Source organism: Leptodactylus fuscus, chromosome 1 (genome assembly GCF_031893055.1).
Source record: "Leptodactylus fuscus isolate aLepFus1 chromosome 1, aLepFus1.hap2, whole genome shotgun sequence".
NCBI classification, from domain to species: domain Eukaryota; kingdom Metazoa; phylum Chordata; class Amphibia; order Anura; family Leptodactylidae; genus Leptodactylus; species Leptodactylus fuscus.
In genome coordinates, this window is record NC_134265.1 from 7104776 (window position 1) to 7124606 (window position 19831).

Genomic DNA, 19831 nt, shown 5'->3' on the forward strand with positions numbered 1-19831 from the left:
CTAATCCTTCGGTTTGTGGAACTGTGTGCAGACGCGCATATTTAATCCTCTGGCATGCGGAACTGTGTGCAGATACTGGGTGCTGACCTGTGTATCTAATCCTCTGATGTGTGTATCTCAGTTTGGATATCACTGTTGGATTGTACACATGTGGAGTAACTGTGTTCATGGCAGTTGGAATATGAGTGAAAGACTTGCAGGTTTGTATTGGCTAATGGGGGTCAGGGTGTTGGGAAAGCTGTATCTCCGGAATGGTACGTCCAATTGAGTTGAGGCCTCGTCTTAAACATTCTCGAACACCTGAAGTATCTGTGTGCCAAATTTGGTAAAGATCGGTCCAGTCGTTTGGTCACACATAAAGAACAGATAGACAGACAGACAGACAAGAATTCATTTTTATAATATAGAGAGATATACTGGTAGCTGTATATATAGAGTATGTACCGGTAGCTGTGTATATTGTGTATGTACTGGTAGCTGCGTATATATAGTGTATGTACTAACGGTACATACACTATATATACAGCTACCAGTACATACACTATATATACAGCTACCGGCTGTATATATAGTGTAAGTACTGGTAGCTGTATATATAGTCTATGTACCGGTAGCTGTAACTCACCGGCCACTTTATTAGGTACACCATGCTAGTAACGGGTTGGACCCCCTTTTGCCTTCAGAACTGCCTCAATTCTTTGTGGCATAGATTCAACAAGGTGCTGGAAGCATTCCTCAGAGATTTTGGTCCATATTGACATGATGGCATCACACAGTTGCAGTCGCAGATTTGTCGGCTGCACATCCATGATGCGAATCTCCCGTTCCACCACATCCCAAAGATACTCTATTGGATTGAGATCTGGTGACTGTGGAGGCCATTGGAGTACAGTGAACTCATTGTCATGTTCAAGAAACCAGTCTGAGATGATTCCAGCTTTATGACATGGCATTGCATTATCCTGCTGAAAGTAGCCATCAGATGTTGGGTACATTGTGGTCATAAAGGGATGGACATGGTCAGCAACAATACTCAGGTAGGCTTTGGCGTTGCAACAATGCTCAATTGGTACCAAGGGGCCCAAAGAGTGCCAGGAAAATATTCCCCACACCATGACATCACCACCACCAGCCTGAACCGTTGATACAAGGCAGGATGGATCCATGCTTTCATGTTGTTGACGCCAAATTCTGACCCTACCATCCGAATGTCGCAGCAGAAATCGAGACTCATCAGACCAGGCAACGTTTTTCCAATCTTCAATTGTCCAATTTCGATGAGCTTGTGCAAATTGTAGCCTCAGTTTCCTGTTCTTAGCTGAAAGGAGTGGCACCCGGTGTGGTCTTCTTCTGCTGTAGCCCATCTGCCTCAAAGTTCGATGTACTGTGCGGCGTTCAGAGATGCTCTTCTGGCTACCTTGGTTGTAACGGGTGGCTATTTGAGTCACTGTTGCCTTTCTATCAGCTCGAACCAGTCTGGCCATTCTCCTCTGACCTCTGGCATCAACAACGCATTTCCGCCCACAGAACTGCCGCTCACTGGATGTTTTTTCTTTTTCGGACCATTCTCTGTAAACCCTAGAGATGGTTGTGCGTGAAAATCCCAGTAGATCAGCAGTTTCTGAAATACTCAGACCAGCCCTTCTGGCACCAACAACCATGCCACGTTCAAAGGCACTCAAATCACCTTTCTTCCCCATACTGATGCTCGGTTTGAACTGCAGGAGATTGTCTTGACCATGTCTACATGCCTAAATGCACTGAGTTGCCGCCATGTGATTGGCTGATTAGAAATGAAGTGTTAACGAGCAGTTGGACAGGTGTGCCTAATAAAGTGGCCGGTGAGTGTATATAGCTGTATATATATATATATATATATATATATATATATATATATATATATATATAGTGTATGTACCGGTAGCTGAATATATACATATATATATATATATATATATATAGTCTATTCACCGGTAGCTGTATATATATATAGTGTATGTACCAGTAGCTGTATATATATATATAGTGTATATACCGGTAGCTTTATACAGTCTATGGAGCTCTGTATTGGGGTCTCTGGAGCTGCGCCCCCTTCCCATACACTAGAATATACCTGATCCATGTGCTGGGCCGGGGGTCAGAGCCTGAGCCATGTGATACTGAGGGGCTGCAGAGGAGTCATCACTAGTAATTACCTGCACATGTGCACAAGGCCTTTATGGTCCAGAACTGTCCGGTTGTAAAGAGTAAAGAGGTTAATAATAATCCTGTCAGGACCTGTGATGATGGCACATTTGTGGGAGGAGTCATTGAGTCACATGATCAGGTCCTGCTGTTATTTCTTCACAAACTAGTAGGTCAAAGAACCTTTAATGATGTCACAGTCACGTGATCAGGTATATTCTGAATGAGGTAAAGTTATGTATGTGACGTGTATGTAGCAGAGCCGTCTGTGCGAGACGTGTATGTAGCAAAGCCGTCTGGGTGATGTGCATGTAGTGGAGCTGTCTGTGTGTGATGTGGATGTAACGAAGACGTCTGTGTGTGATGTGTATGTAGCAGAGACATCTGGGTGATGTGCATGTAGCAGAGCCGTCTGTATACGACATGTATGTAGCGGATCCGTCTGTGTGTGATGTGTATGTAGCAGAGCCATCTGTGTTACGTGTATGTAGCGTAGCCATCTATGTGTGAAGTGTATGTAGAGGAGATGCGTGTTTGACGTGTATATAGCGGAGCCGACTCTGTGTGATGTGTATGTTTTGGATCCATCTATGTGTGAGGTACATGTAGCGAAGCCGTCTGTGAACTGTATGTAGCTGGGCCGTCTGTGTGTGACGTGTATGTAGCAGAGCCGTCTGGGTGATGTGCATGTAGCGGAGCCGTCTGTGTGTGACTTGTATGTAGTGGAGCCGTCTGAGTGTGACGTGTAAGTAGTGGAGCTGTCTGTGTGTGACGTGTATGTAGTGGAGCCGTCTGTGTGTGACCTGTATGTAGCGGGGCCGTCTGTGTGATGTGTATGTAGCAGAGCTGTCTGGGTGATGTGCATGTAGCGGAGCTGTCTGTGTGTGACCTGTATGTAGCGGGGCTATCTGTGTGTGGCGTATATGTAGCGGAGCTGTCTGTGTGTGACGTGTATGTAGCAAAGACGTCTGTGTGTGACGTGTATGTAGCGGAGTCATCTGTTTGTGACCTGTATGTAGCGGAGTCATCTGTTTGTGACCTGTATGTAGCGGAGCCGTCTGTGTGTGACTTGTATATAGTGGAGCCGTCTGTGTGTGGCGTGTATGTAGCAGAGCTGTCTGTGTGTGACCTGTATGTAGTGGGGCCGTCTGTGTGTGATGTGTATGTAGCAGAGACGTCTGGGTGATGTGCATGTAGCAGAGCCGTCTGTATATGACATGTATGTAGTGGAGCCGTCTGTGTGTGACGTGTAAGTAGCGGAGCCGTCTGTGTGTGGCGTGTATGTAGCAGAGCTGTCTGTGTGTGGCGTATATGGAGCAAAGACGTCTGAGTGTGACGTGTAAGTAGCGGAGCTGTCTGTGTGTGACGTGTAAGTAGCGAAGACGTCTTCTTGTGACATGTATGTTTTGAATCCATCTATGTATGACTTGCATGTAGCAAAGCCGTCTATGTGTGTCTATGTGTGACGTGTAGGTAGCGGAGCCATCTGTGTGTGACGTGTATGTAGTGGAGCCATCTGTGTGTGAGCTGTATGTAGCGGAGCCGTCTGTGTGTGACGTCTATATAGAGGGGCTGTTTGCTGACGTGTATGTAGCAGAGCCATCTATGTGTGACCTGTATGTAGTGGGGCCGTCTGTGTGTGACATGTATGTAGCGGGGTCATCTGTGTGTGATGTGTATGTAGCGGAGCCGTCTGTATATGACATGAGGGGCTGTTTGCATGTGATGTGTATGTAGCTGAGCTGTCTGTGTGTGCTGTGTATGTAGCAGAGCCATCTGTGTGTGACGTGCATGTAGCGGGGTCGTCTGTGTGTGACGCGTATGTAGCGCAGCTATCTGTGTGTGACCTGTATGTAGCGGGGCCATCTGTGTGACGTGTATGTAGCGGAGTAGTCTGTGTGTGACTTGTATGTACTGGAGCCGTCTGAGTATGACGTGTATATAGCTGAGCTGTCTGTGTGTGAAGTGTATGTAGCGGGGTCATCTGTGTGTGACGGGTATGTAGCGGAGCTGTCTGTGTGTGACGTGTATGTAGCGAAGCCATCTGTGTGTGACCTGTATGTAGTGGAGCCGTCTGTGTGTGACGTCTATATAGAGGGGCTGTTTGCATGTGATGTGTATGTAGCTGAGCTTTCTGTGTGTGGCGTGTATGTAGCAGAGCCATCTGTGTGTGACGTGTATGTAGCGGGGCCATCTGTGTGTGACGTGTATGTAGCGAAGCCATCTATCTGTGACGTGTATGTAGCAGAGCCATCTGTGTGTGACCTGTATGTAGTGGGGCCGTCTGTGTGTGACGTGTATGTAGCGGGGTCATCTGTGTGTGACGTGTATGTAGCGGAGCCGTCTGTATATGACATGTATGTAGCGAAAGACGTCTGTGTGTGACGTTTATGTAGCGGAGCTGTCTGTGTGTGACGTGTATGTAGCGGGGTCATCTGTGTGTGACGGGTATGTAGCGGAGCTGTCTGTGTGTGACGTGTATGTAGCGAAGCCATCTATGTGTGACGTGTATATAAGTGAGCTGTCTGTGTGTAATGTGTATATAGCGGAGCTGTCTGTGTGTGACGTGTAGGTAGTGTAGCCGTCTATGTGTGACCTGTATGTAGCGGAGCTGTCTGTGTGTGACCTGTATGTAGGGAAGCTGTCTGTGACGTGTATGTAGCGGAGCTGTCTGTGTGTGACGGGTATGTAGCGGACCCGTCTGTATATGACATGTATGTAGCTGAGCTATCTGTGTGTGACGTGTATGTAGCGGAGCCGTGTGTGTGTGACGGGTATGTAGCGGACCTGTCTGTATATGACATGTATGTAGCTGAGCTGTATGTGTGTGACGTGTATGTAGCGGAGCCGTGTGTGTGTGACGGGTATGTAGCGGACCTGTCTGTATATGACATGTATGTAGCTGGGCTGTATGTGTGTGACATGTATGTTTTGGATCCATCTATGTATGACGTGCATGTAGCGAAGCCGTCTGTGTGTGACGTGTATGTAGCAGAGACGTCTGGGTGATGTGCATTTAGCAGAGCCGTCTGTATATGACATGTATGTAGCGTAGCCATCTATGTGTGACGTGTATGTAGAAGAGCTTCGTGTTTGATGTGTATATAGCGGAGCCGACTCTGTGTGACGTGTATGTTTTGGATCCATCTATGTGTGAGGTACATGTAGCAAAGCCGTCTGTGATATGTATGTAGCGGAGCTGTCTGTGTGTAACGTGTATGTAGCAGAGCCGTCTGGGTGATGTGCATGTACCGGAGCCGTCTGTGTGTGACTTGTATGTAGTGGAGCCATCTGAGTGTGACGTGTAAGTAGCGGAGCCGTCTGTGTGTGGCGTGTATGTAGCAGAACTGTCTGTGTGTGACCTGTATGTAGCGGAGCTGTCTGTGTGTGACGTCTATATAGAGGGGCTGTTTGCGTGTGATGTGTATGTAGCTGAGCTGTCTGTGTGTGACGTGTATGTAGCTGAGCCATCTGTTTGTGATGTGTATGTAGCGGTGCCGTCTGTGTGTGACGTGTATGTAGCGGAGCAGTCTGTGTGTGACGTGTATGTAGCGGGGCCATCTGTGTGTGACGTGTATGTAGCGAAGCCATCTATGTGTGACGTGTATGTAGCAGATTCGTCTGTGTGTAACGTGTATATAGCTGAGCCGTCTGTGTGTGTCGTGTATATAGCTGAGCTGTCTGTGTGTGACGTGTATGTAACGAAGCCATCTATGTGTGACGTGTATGTAGTGGAGCCGTCTGTGTGTGACGTGTATGTAGCGGAGTAGTCTGTGTGTGACGTCTATATAGAGGGGCTGTTTGCGTGTGATGTGTATGTAGCTGAGCTGTCTGTGTGTGACGTGTATGTAGCTGAGCCATCTGTGTGTGATGTGTATGTAGCGGAGCCGTCTGTGTGTGACGTGTATGTAGCGGAGCCGTCTATGTGTGACATGTAGGTAGTGTAGCTGTCTATGTGTGACGTGTATGTAGCGGAGCAGTCTGTGTGTAATGTGAATATAGCTGAGCCGTCTGTGTGTGACGTGTATGTAGCGGGGCCATCTGTGTGTGATGTGCATGTAGCGGAGCTGTCTGTGTGTGACGTGTATGTTTTGGATCCATCTATGTGTGAGGTACATGTAGCGAAGTCGTCTGTGACGTGTATGTAGCAGAGCCGTCTGGGTGATGTGTATGTAGTGGAGCTGTCCGTTTGTGACGTGTATGTAGCGGAGCCGTCCGTTTGTGACGTGTATGTAGCGGAGCCGTCTGTGTGTAACATGTATATAGCTGAGCCGTCTGTGTGTGACGTGTATGTAGCGGAGCAGTCTGTGTGTAATGTGAATATAGCTGAGCCGTCTGTGTGTGACGTGTATGTAGCGGGGCCATCTGTGTGTGATGTGTATGTAGCGGAGTAGTCTGTGTGTGACGTGTATATAGCTGAGCTGTCTGTGTGTGACATGTATGTAACGAAGCCATCTATGTGTGACGTGTATGTAGCGGAGCCGTCTGTGTGTGACGTGTATGTAGCGGAGCAGTCTGTGTGTAACGTGTATATAGCTGAGCCATCTGTGTGTGACGTGTATGTAGTGGGGCCATCTGTGTGTGACGTGTATGTAGTGGAGTAGTCTGTGTGTAACGTGTGTATATAGCTGAGCCGTCTATGTGTGACGTGTATGTAGCGGGGCCATCTGTGTGTGACATGTATGTAGCGGAGCCATCTGTTTGTGATGTGTATGTAGCGGTGCCGTCTGTGTGAGACGTGTATGTAGCGGAGCAGTCTGTGTGTAACGTGAATATAGCTGAGTGTCTGTGTGTGACGTGTATGTAGCGGGGCCATCTGTGTGTGACCTGTATGTAGTGGAGTAGTCTGTGTGTGACGTGTATATAGCTGAGCTGTCTGTGTGTGACGTGTATGTAGCGAAGCCATCTATGTGTTACGTGTATGTAGCGGAGCCGTCTGTGTGTGACGTGTATGTAGCGGGGCCATCTGTGTGTGACCTGTATGTAGCGGAGTAGTCTGTGTGTGACGTGTATGTAGCGAAGCCATCTATGTGTGACGTGTATGTAGCAGATTCGTCTGTGTGTAACATGTATATAGCTGAGCCGTCTGTGTGTGTCGTGTATATAGCTGAGCTGTCTGTGTGTGACGTGTATGTAACGAAGCCATCTATGTGTGACGTGTATGTAGCGGATTCGTCTGTGTGTAACGTGTATATAGCTGAGCCGTCTGTGTGTGTCGTGTATGTAGTGGAGTAGTCTGTGTGTGACGTGTATATAGCTGAGCTGTCTGTGTGTGATGTGTATATAGTGGAGCTGTCTGTGTGTGACGTGTATGTTTTGGATCCATCTATGTGTGAGGTACATGTAGTGAAACAGTCTGTGACGTGTATGTAGCGGAGCTGTCTGTGTGTGACGTGTATGTAGCAGAGCCGTCTGGGTGATGTGCATGTAGCGGAGCCGTCTGTGTGTGACGTGTCTATAGCGGAGCCGTCTGTGTGTGACGTGTCTATAGCTGAGCCGTCTGTGTGTGAGGTGTATGTAGCGGGGCCATCGGTGTGTGACGTGTATGTAGCGGAGTAGTCTGTGTGTAACGTGTACAGTGGGGCAAAAAAGTATTTAGTCAGTCACCAATAGTGCAAGTTCCACCACTTAAAAAGATGAGAGGCGTCTGTAATTTACATCATAGGTAGACCTCAACTATGAGAGACAAAATGAGAAAACAAATCCAGAAAATCACATTGTCTGATTTTGTAAGAATTTATTTGCAAATTATGGTGGAAAATAAGTATTTGGTCAGTAACAAAATTTCATCTCAATAATCATGTTACACACAGACAGCTCAGCTATATACACGTCACACACAGACAGCTCAGCTATATACACGTCACACACAGACTGCTCCGCTACATACACGTCACACACAGACGGCTCCGCTACATACATGTCACACACAGACGGCTCCGCTACATACACGTCACACACAGACGGCTCCGCTACATACATGTCACACACAGACGGCTCCGCTACATACACGTCACACATAGATGGCTTCGCTACATACACGTCACACACAGACAGCTGAGCTATATATACGTCACACACAGACTACTCCGCTACATACACGTCACACACAGATGGCCCCGCTACATACACGTCACACACAGACTGTATATAGCTGAGCTGTCTGTGTGTGACGTGTATGTAGCGGGGCCATCTGTGTGTGACGTGTATGTAGCGGAGTAGTCTGTGTGTGACGTGTATATAGCTGAGCTGTCTGTGTGTGACGTGTATGCAGTGGGGCCATCTGTTTGTGACGTGTATATAGTACAGTGTATGTCTCTGCCGATTTCTGTGGTTCATGTGAACTTAGCCACATATTTAGTCCAGTGATCTTTTTTGGTTAATGGAGAACCAGAATGTGAGGCCTCCTCCTACTGACAGGATAGTACCTCAGGATAGGCCATCAGTATTAGATGTGCGGGGGCCCCTGCAGATCTCTGGTGCTGTACAAACTGTAATGGTGAGTGTAGCTACTGCAGCGCTGTCCCATTACAATCTCTGTACTGGAGATCTGCAGGGGTTTCACGTGTTGGGGTTCCCCTGCAGGTCTAATACTGATGGCCTATCCTGAGAAAGTGGATAACTGCTTGAAGCTGGCTCACAACATGGCTTAAACACACTGTTAGAAATGTAGTGGAAAAAAGCACAAATCCCATCCCCATTTCCCACCAAGATACATGCAGCTGTTTCCAAAACTGTCATTGTTTTAGAAATCGCAGCATGCCAATTATAACCTAGAACATGCCGGCGGCTTCCCTATTGGTGAAATTGAAGCAGAAAGTCCGTAGAGAAAACCATTGCAAAGCGCTACAGGAAGAACCCCGATGCATTGCTGATTTTCCAACAGAGTTTTTTTGCTGCAGTACACAACTGCTGGGAAGACCAAGGAGATGGTGGTGGACTTTATTAAGCGGAGAAGTTTCCTAAATTCGGTGGAGATCCAAGGGACAAGCATTGAGATAGTCAGGACCTATAAGTATCTCGGCGTGCTCCTCAATAATAAGCTGTACTGGGCTGATCACCTGGAGGCGCTGCACAGAAAGGGTCACAGCAGACTCTACCTACTCAGGAGGATGAGGGTCTTTGAAGTCCAGGGGCCACTTATTAGGGTCTTTTTCAACTCTGTGGTTGCTTCAGCCATCTTCTTCGGTGTAGCCTGCTGAGGGAGCAGTATATCAACCAGGGACAGAAATAGACTTGACAGGCTGATCAGGAGGGCCAGCTCTGTCCTGGGGAGCCCCCTGGACCCAGTACAGGTGGTGGGTGACAGAAGGACACTGTCTGTGGTGAGCTCCATGCGGGAGAATAAATCCCATCCCTTGAATGAGACCATGATAGTACTGTCAGTGACCGACTACTTCACCCCAAGTGTGAGAGGAGGTCCTTCCTCCCAACCATGGTAAGGCTGTATAATCTACATCAGACCAAGCGAAGACACTCCGCACAGAGAACTAAATGGTCCTGAGTCTTTCTCTTCTTAGTTGCTCTGACTCCTGGTATCTTCTATCTGCTCCGAGCTATTATATTACTCTATTATCCTGCTGCTGTAACTGAATCTCCTCATGGTAGGACAATTAAAGGATTATTATCTTAGATACTCCTGCCCACAGTGCCGAACATACAAATACATACAGGACACACTATACATATCAGTCCTCTCCTCCATCTCTACCACCAGTACACACTATACATATCAGTCCTCTCCTCCATCTCTACCACCAGTACACTATACATATCGGTCCTCTCCTCCATCTCTACCACCAGTATACACTATACATATCGGTCCTCTCCTCCATCTCTACCACCAGTATACACTATACATATCAGTCCTCTCCTCCATCTCTACCACCAGTACACTATACATATCGGTCCTCTCCTCCATCTCTACCACCAGTATACACTATACATATCAGTCCTCTCCATCTCTACCACCAGTATACACTATACATATCGGTCCTCTCCTCCATCTCTACCACCAGTATACACTATACATATCAGTCCTCTCCTCCATCTCTACCACCAGTATACACTATACATATCAGTCCTCTCCTCCATCTCTACAACCAGTACACTATACATATCGGTCCTCTCCTCCATCTCTACCACCAGTATACACTATACATATCAGTCCACTCCACCATCTCTACCACCAGTACACTATACATATCAGTCCTCTCCTCCATCTCTACCACCAGTACACACTATACATATCAGTCCTCTCCTCCATCTCTACCACCAGTACACTATACATATCAGTCCTCTCCTCCATCTCTACCACCAGTACACACTATACATATCAGTCCTCTCCTCCATCTCTACCACCAGTACACTATACATATCAGTCCTCTCCTCCATCTCTACCACCAGTACACACTATACATATCGGTCCTCTACTCCATCTCTACCACCAGTTATGTCCCACTGTGGACACCCATAAACAATTATTATACTCTGGGGTCTTTTCAGACCCCAGAATATAATAATCAGAGACCCAGGGGAATAAAAACATAAAAAACACTGTTACCTGTCCCCCGGCTCCGCTGCAGTCCTCTGCTGTCAGCATTCTTCAATGACGTCAGACGTCACATGACCCGGGACGCAGGCTGGAGAGGCAAGTAAGACAGTTTTTTATGTTTCTTACCTCTCCCGGGCAGGGTCTGCAAAGACCCCCGAGTATAATAATAGTCTTTTTGGGGCCCGCGGTGTCACTTGCCGATCCCGACCCAGCCAGGATCGGTAAGTAAATAGGGCCCGTTACCGGCTGGAATAACTCCAGCCGGTAACGACCTATTAAGAAAAAAGAAAAAAAAACGTGGCGGTAGCAGCTGTCACCGGGCCCCCTAATGTCCCGGGCTCTGTGGCAGCTTCCTCCGCTGCTTCCGTGATAGTTACGCCACTGCACAGAATGCTGCACCTGTGTTCTGTGCTGGGGCAGGCAAGTGCTGGGGGGCCCCAGAGGCTCTGTGGGCCCCGGCACTTGCCCGACTATATCGTGTGCTGACGCCAGCCCTGCCTCTGCTATCTGATGACCGTGCTGGAGAGACTCAGCAACAATTTGGATATCGGGTTCATCATAGAGAAATCCCAGGGCATCAAACAATGTGTCCACAGGAGTTCAGGAGCATGGGACTTTAATGAGAAGGCCCAGGCCTGGGGATCACCCTGCAGGAGTGAAAGAGTCCAACTCCCTGCTGTTCATCTCCAGAAGAATGAGGTCGCAGACAAAAAGTTAACTTGTGACTCCCTTGGAAGTTGACAAAAGATTTTCTATCTCCAGAGAATCTTTCTGGCAGATTTATCTTAGGTTCAATTGGAACAGAGGAAGCTTTTGAGGCTCAGATCAAGGATAACTCTTGGTACTGAACATTCTCAGCTAAATCTTGAGCCACCTGAGACATACCTTGCATCTGATCCACCAGAGTTGATATATGGTGACTGCGGGTCGACTAATCAAGAAATTGGCTGATAACTCTGAGCAGCAGAGACAACTATTTACAACTGGCACACCTCAGCGAACCAAGACAGACCCCCAGACACCTTCACCAGAGCTTGCTGCAGGGAGAGATGGACTTGAGCTGGATCTGGGGATGTGGATGGTTACCAGATAAATGTACTAATAATATATGCTATGCTGCAGAAGCCAACACAAAGTCCACAAATCTTACAAAGTGGCGTGGATACCAGAGGAGTCATACCAGCAGGATCAAAAAACCTGGAGAGAACTTAGTAAGCAGAGATGGGAGACAAAAGCAATATCTGGGAAACTAGGCAAGGGTCACAAATCCAGCCGGACACATCAATACAGAATCAAGAGGCAAAAGGAGAATCCAAGTTGAAAATCAGAGGTCAGTAAGCAAGCAGGTATTCACAGACAGTAGAAGAGCCAAACTACTGAGCACGAAATTAGTCGGTGCCGGTATAAAAAAAGAGGGGTCTTCTAAAGGCCTCTTAAGCTGCAAATAGGTCAAGGCATGGAAGTATACAACAGAAATGCTTCCCTAAGTTGTCACGGCAACATTAAAGAAGCAACATCTGAAGAGACGCTCCTGACATGTATGTCGGGGCCACAAGGAGGACATTATAGTGTGTGAGGACTACAAATGGATGCGTTATACTATGTGGGGCCATAAGGAGGACATTAGAGTGTGTGTGTACCACAAGAGGACATTACAGTGTGTGTACCACAAGGAGGACATTACAGTGTGTGTACCACAAGGAGGACATTAGAGTGTGTGTACCACAAGAGGACATTATAGTGTGTGTGTACCACAAGGAGGACATTATACCATGTTGGTATGTAATGGACCGACTTCCTCAAGGGATTGGGTCGAGGATAAAACAGCGATCGCCAGTAGATAAAATGAAACTCCTTTATTGGCATACACAACGCGTTTCTGGCAAATAGCCCTTTCTCAAGTGTATAAAAAACAGGATGGCTGGTGTAACCAACTCTGTATATAAAACACTTAACAGAGTTTAAACATAGAATAAATATATAAATAGGTATACATACAGTATATAAAACAGTATACATATACAAAACCAGGATAAGTATGGAATAAAGGAACACATTACACTAATGAATAAAGAAATATATAAATATCATTAAAATTGGTAAAGAATTGTATAATAAATGATTAATAAATAATATAACAAGAGGGGGAAGAAGGCGCAAAGTGCATCACCCTCAGGAAAAAAGGGCTAGGGGTCGGGGAGCCTAGTAGTCCACAACCCTGACAAGACCATAATTAATCGGTTATGTCTTCTAATGTTTCATTCAAGCCCTTTGGTGCCAGACAGTCGAATTTATAAATCCAATATATTTCTTTCCGTCTTAATACATCAAACCTATCGTGACAATTTGCTGGTATGGACTCAATTGGTGTTACTTTAAAGTTTATAAACTCTTTGTTATGCAACTGGGCTGCGTGCCTAGAGACACTATGTTTGATGTAGCCATTGATTACATTAGACCTGTGTTTATTGAGCCGTACCCTTAAAGCCATGGTGGTACGGCCAATGTATTGTAGACCACAGGGGCATTCCAGTAGGTAGATGACATAAGATGTGGAGCAGTCCAAACGGCTCCTAAGTGTAAATTTTTCTTTTGTTGAACTGCTGGCCACCTGGTCTATATTGTGCAAAATACAAGAACAACATTTGCACAGCAAATGCCACATCTTGCCACAGCAAAAGCTACCTTTCTTGACATGTTCTGTAGAACTTGTGGCAAGACCCGTAGTTTTTTTCAATTGGCTGGGAGCCAGTATGCTTTTCAAAGTCCTTGCTCTCCTAAATGTGAAGCGTGGTATTGTGGGCAAGGATTTCCTAAGGTGTGGCCAGAATTTCTTAATGATAGACCGTATATTGTTGTGGGCCCCATTATATGTTGTAAGGAAGTTACATGTGAAGTCAGCTCTTGTGTCCTTTGGACGTGATCTTAGACATTCCTGTTGGGACAATTTCAAGGCCTTCTGTTTAGCCGCTGTAACAATTTCTCTAGGATAGTTCTTCTCATTAAACCTAGCAGCCAAGATGTTGCTCTGTAGGAGATAATCGGATGTCTGTGTGCAATTCCTGCGAATCCTTTTGAATTGCCCGAATGGCACGTTCTCCTTCCACTTCCGTAAATGACAGCTCCTGAAGTCCAATAGCCCATTACAGTCGACCGTCTTGAAATAAGTCTTAGTGCAGATGATGTTATTAACGGCCATAAGGGTCAAATCCAAATATTCAATTTCAACCTTATTAGCTTTACCAGAGAATTGAAGACCCCAATCTTTCTGATTAAGGTAGTTTGTAAACTCAGAGAAATCTTCTGTGGAACCATTCCAAATAAACAATAAATCATCTATATACCTTTTATAGTATATGATTTTCGTGAACCATTCTTTATGTCCATAAATATATTCCTCTTCAAACCGACCGACGTATAAGTTTGCATAACTTGGTGCGAAGCGGGAACCCATTGCGGTCCCTCGCTTCTGCATGTAGATTTTATTTTCAAACTCAAAGATATTATGTTCAAGGATGAATCTAATGACTCTGAGAATAAACGAACATTGGTTTTCTGGTAATTTTGAATCATTAGCCAGACTTTCCTGGATCACCCTTATCCCTTTGTCATGAGGGATATTTGTATATAATGAGGTGACGTCCAAGGTTGCCCAGAGATATGTAGGCTCCCAGGGCTTATCTAGGATGTCACACAGTAGATGAGAAGTATCACGTAGATGGGAAAGTAATTCCGTAACCAAGTTCTGTAGATGAACATCTACGTATTGGGATAAGTTCCGAGTTAAAGACTTCATTCCCGAGATGATGGGTCTTCCTGGGGGATCTACCAGCCCTTTATGAATTTTGGGCAAGTGGTAGAATAGGGCCACCATTGGGTTGGAGATACTGAGAAATTCCTTTTCTTTCTTGTTTAGGACCTTTTTTTACCCCTCTTTGATCAACTCATGGTACTCTGCAGCATGTAGATTGGTAGGGTCTGATGGTAGGACCATATAGTATTCTTCATCCGCTAAGCGTCGCCATGCTTCTCTTAGGTAATCCTGTCTATTCTGTACCACAGTGCCCCCACCTTTATCTGCGCTGCGAATAACAATATTCCTATTGGACCCTAGAGTGCGAACGGCTTGTCTCTCCTCCATACTTAAATTGAGGTTCTGGACCCCCAACTTTTGGCTGAGGCCTCTAAATTCGGTGGATACTAGTGAATAAAATGTTTCCAGATGGCATCCCTTATGGTATATGGGATAGAAGTTAGACTTTGGTTTTAAACCAGAGGGTATCACAGTTTGGGAATTATTTATCACATCCGAAGTGCTAGATGGATTTTCACCAGAGGTAATACTTGACTGTGCTTGAGGTGTCGTATAAGGTTTCAAGTTGAAGTGTCTCGTTAGTGATAACCTTCTCGCGAATTCATTTAGGTCTATAAATAGTTGCAGGTAATCTAGACGTGCTTCTGGGCAGAAGGACAATCCTCTAGTGAGTAGTTGTTCTTCTGCCTTAGTTAGGGTGTGATCTGACAGGTTGAAGATGGAACATCTTGTGGTCTGTTGCGTTTGTGACTTGGCCTCATGGGTTGCGTCTGGTGGATTGGCTTCTTCGTTTTGTCCCTCCTCGGCAACCTCGTCGGGTTCTGTGTTTTTTCTTTTCTTGACAGAGCATAGGGGACTGTAATAGTCCAACATCTTTGTGATTCTGGTATAGAGAGGATGTTCCTTGGTGTGTACCGCGCTGAGGGGGGTCAGCGCGGTGGGAAGCGCTAAAAAAGACACAATTATTCTGTTTGTTGGTCTTAGCTGGTGAAGCAACTGCTTCCTCAATTTGAGACAAAGACAAGGATCCGCTCGGTGTGGCCTCCTCTCTTTTTCTTGATTATACCATGTTGGGGCCACTAACAGGTCTTTATACTGTGTGTGATTCTGGATTATGTTCTCTCTCTAGATTTAGAAGATTTACAGGGAGATTCACTTTCTATTATTTGGCTCCGCTGGGAAGTTTGGGTGTCCATTAGTGTCCATGTAGTTCAGATACATATGGAGCTACAGAGGAGGGGGGAGCGGAGCTAAGGCCATGCTGGGGAGAGGGAGGAAAACATGTGGCCAGTACTAGGGGGCGACACCAAGCCAAAAATCTGACCATAGAAGAGGCTGCAGCCTGGAAATGAGGGTGACTGAATGTATGAGAAGGGCTGAGAGTGAGCACTTACCTCCTCGGGTACAGCAGCCGTCTGCTCACGGTAGATTCTATTTTCTAGGGGCTTAAAGGGATTCTACCATTGAAATGAATTTTTTTGGCGATCACACGTCGGAATAGCCTTTAGAAAGGCTATTCGTCTCTTACGTCGTCTTCCTTTGCTTCACCTCCGACGCCTGCGCAGTTGGCTCTGCCACTGAGACACCTGCAGAGCCGAGTGCGCATGGCGGTCGGCAGCCATTTTTGGGAGGCCGCTCCTGTATTGAACTACAAGAGCAAGAGCGGTCTCCCAAAAATGGCCGCCGGCTGGCATGTGCGCTTGACTCTGCTGGTGTCTCACTGGCAGGGCCAACTGCGCAGGCGTCGGAGGTGACGCAAAGGAAGATGACGAAAGAAGGAGAGGATCCAGCCAAAGAGAGAGGCGTTGCTGGAGCGTGTTTTCGAGCAGCAGTGGGGACGCTCCCATCGCATGTTCAGCACTGGGGCCCGCCCCTATCGCTGCGAGAGAACTAATTTGCATACCGGTGAAAACCGGTATTTCTAAGGAACGGCACAGCGGAGACCACGTCTAAAGGTAAGAGACGGATAGCCTTTCTAAAGGCGATTCCGACGTGTGATCGCCAAAAAAAATTCATTTCAATGGTAGTATCCCTTTAAAGAACCTCTGATGATGTCATCACTACTATGTGATCAGACGCTGGTGTGGGCAGAGATGTTCTGAATTGTACAGGATAGTGCAGTGTCATAGAGAAAATGTGTGAGAAAGAGGGGACACAGGGGAGCTTTAGATCAGACACTTTATAACCAAAACCACAAATTAATGAGGTAAAATGTATTACCAATTATAACAATCAGTGGCAGGACCTACAGGCAATCTGCCCCCTACAGGTTAAGACCATCTATGGAAATTGCCTATAAATATAGGTCTATCTGGTGCCTACAGATTAAGTGAACCTATAGAAATTGGATATGCTATACATATACCGATCAGTCATTACTATAAATCCACCTGCCTAATATTGTGTCGGTCCATCTTGTGCCACTCAAACAGCTCAGACCCATCAAGGCATCAACTACACAAGATCGCTGGAGCTGTCATGTGGAATCTGGTACCAAGATGTTAGCAGAGGATCATTGAAAGTGGATTTCTGTACAGCGCTGCAGACTATGTTGGCGCTACACAAGTAAGAGAAAGAAGTACTTTAGTCAAAAGCCACCACCCCCCTTATCTCGAGAAGAGGGGTCCTGTTTCTTCCCAATGAATAGAATGATGCCAATGACTGCCAGAGAAAATGGAGCTGGAAAAAAAAAAGGGGGGGGGGGGAGGAATGGGGGCCAGCTCCGAGCCCTGACCAGGAAACCAGCTGTCATAAGAACACATTAACCGACCAAGTCTTTGTACAGTCAGGTTCCTTGAAAGAGAATCCACGGGGTCCAAGCCTCCATGTAGGCCTCATGTGCATCTCGCAATGACACAGTGAGGTCCTCCATCACCCTAATGTCTTCCACCTTGCAAAGCCAATGTCGGAGAGAGGGGGGGGGGGTGTTAGAGGACTTCCAAAGGGCAGGGACACATGCACGGGCGGCATTGATCACATGGTGCAGGGCAGACCTACGATAGGTGCGGAGAGGGAGGTCTGAGAGGTCAAGCAGGAAGAGGGCCGGGGAGAAAGGGAGAGACAATTGGAAGACCTAACAAGTCACCCTATGAACGCTTTCCCAGAAGGTCCGTAGAACAGCACACTCCCAAAAAATGTGCAAGAGGGTCCCCTCCTCCGAACCACAACGCCAACAGAAAGGGGAGGCAGACGGGAAAATCTGATGCAATTTCACCGGCGCAAGGTATCAACGTTTCAGAAGTTTATAGCCTGCCTCTTGGTATTTACTAGCAATCGAGCTTTTGTGGGCAAATTCGAGAATCCTGGTACATTGTGAGTCAGTGAAAGACATGTTAAGGTCAGCTTCCCACTTGGACAGAAAGGGGGGAGGGGGGGGTCGATGGTCCAGAGGAGGAGAAACCAACAGCAGATAAAATTCAGAGAGAGAATGTCACAAGGGCCCAGTGCCAGTATTCTTTTTTTCTCTTCTCCTCTTTTACAGGTATTGCCTTCTCGTAGAGAAATGGCCAGACTTCAGTTCTGCTCCCTGAATATCAGAAACTTCAACGAGGCACCGAAGAGGACCAGGGTACTCTACAACATGCGCAAGCTAGAGGTTGACATCCTACTGCTACAGGAAACCTACTTTAACATGTGCCACGTGCCCACAATAGTAAACTGATACTTCCCTCGCTGGTTCCACAGCTCCGACCCTGACGGTAAATCAAAGGAAGTTAGAGTTGGCTTATATAAAGACCTCCAAACCACGGTCATGTCCCAGTGCTCTGAAGCATGGGCTAGATACTTGTTTATAAAAATACAAATCCATCAGAAATTATTCATGATTAATTTTAAGTGAAACCATAAAATTTCAGGTTTGAGAAGCTCAGCCAAACTTTGCTCAAAAGTTTGGTCCGGGTACCCTATCTTGACCCAAACCCATGCCCCATTAAAATTAATGGGGACCCAAACTTGGTGACCTAAAAAAGGCCTTCAAAATGGAGATAATAACAGGGCAAGTGATTTTCAAAAAATGGGGTAGGGAAAGTATTTAAAATAATAAAATAAAGAAATAAAATAATTTTAAAACACGTGGTAAAGGTTCAAGAGGAGGAGGTGGATGTGGTGGTGTAAGTGGAAGAGGCGGTGGAGGAGGTAGCCAACACTTTAACCACTCACTCAGGTGATGACACAGCCAAGTCCTGTGGGATTCATGCCTGCTTCAGCTTAATGAACGTAAGTATTTCCACGTTGTCTATGGATAGGTGGATCTTCTTATTGGTGATAACACCCCATGTGGTGCTGAACACACGTTCTGACACAACACTTTCCGCAGGGCAGGCCAGGGTGTCCAATTTACCAACCCAGAAGTTGAAAAGGGAGGACCCATCACTCAGTACTAGGAGACTTGTTGACAAGTGACTTTGACTAAGTATTGGAGACAAAGTCTGCAATAGGAGATGGCTTGGGTACACAGTTATTTTCACTGCGCTAGAAGATACTACGCTCATACAAACACAGTTATTGTTACTGCACTGGGAGACAGTATGGGTACACATGCACAGTTTGCTGTCACTGCCCCGAAAAGGACAATTATTAATTCTGGGCTACCTCCCCCTCACAGTATCTGGCTCCTCTCCCTAACTCGCCGCCAAGCCCTGAAAAGGACAATTATTAAATTTAGTTCAGGCCCTGGCTGTCCCTCTCTTCAGCTGCAACCTCTCCCTGCCCAGCCTAACTAGCTGGAATGGAGATGGGACCTGTGAACCGGTCTCTTATACAGATGGGTCACATGTCCCGCCTGGAAAATAACAGCCATTCACATACTGAGCATGCCTGTGATGTCTGTGGTCTTAAAGCTGGTTCGAACCCACAATGTTTGACACAGACCCAAACTGTTTAGTTCAGGATAACACTATTCACAATCCTTAAGTTCAATCTTGCCAACCAGTGCCAAGCTCAAGTCTGTCGTTCCTTTCTTTGTGCCAAAGCTAAGTTTGCAATAATGAATTCCACGTCGGGCAGGTTCCCCAGCCCTTTGTCACACTTATGGGCCCTAAAATCTAAGATCGCTGACATGAGGCTTATCGACCCCTCTTTTGATGCAATGTGAAGTACTAAAGAGTTTTCATTCAACAAGGCACCTTCTTACTCAAATACAAACACCTGAATCCTCCCATAAATGCAGCAGGGATTCACAAACACTTGTGGACCGACTGGAGACAGATGCAAAATGAAAAGCCATCAAGACACTAAATATGAAGCACACGAATGCACTAAAAGGTTTAATTAGGAGTTCA

General features: G+C 46.4%; 1 protein-coding gene across 1 annotated transcript in view; it reads left to right on the top strand.

Annotated features, from left to right (window-relative positions):
• LOC142194383 (uncharacterized) overlaps positions 1–19831 on the top strand; it is a 386321-nt gene that overhangs the window by 35639 nt on the left and 330851 nt on the right. The window lies entirely within an intron of this gene.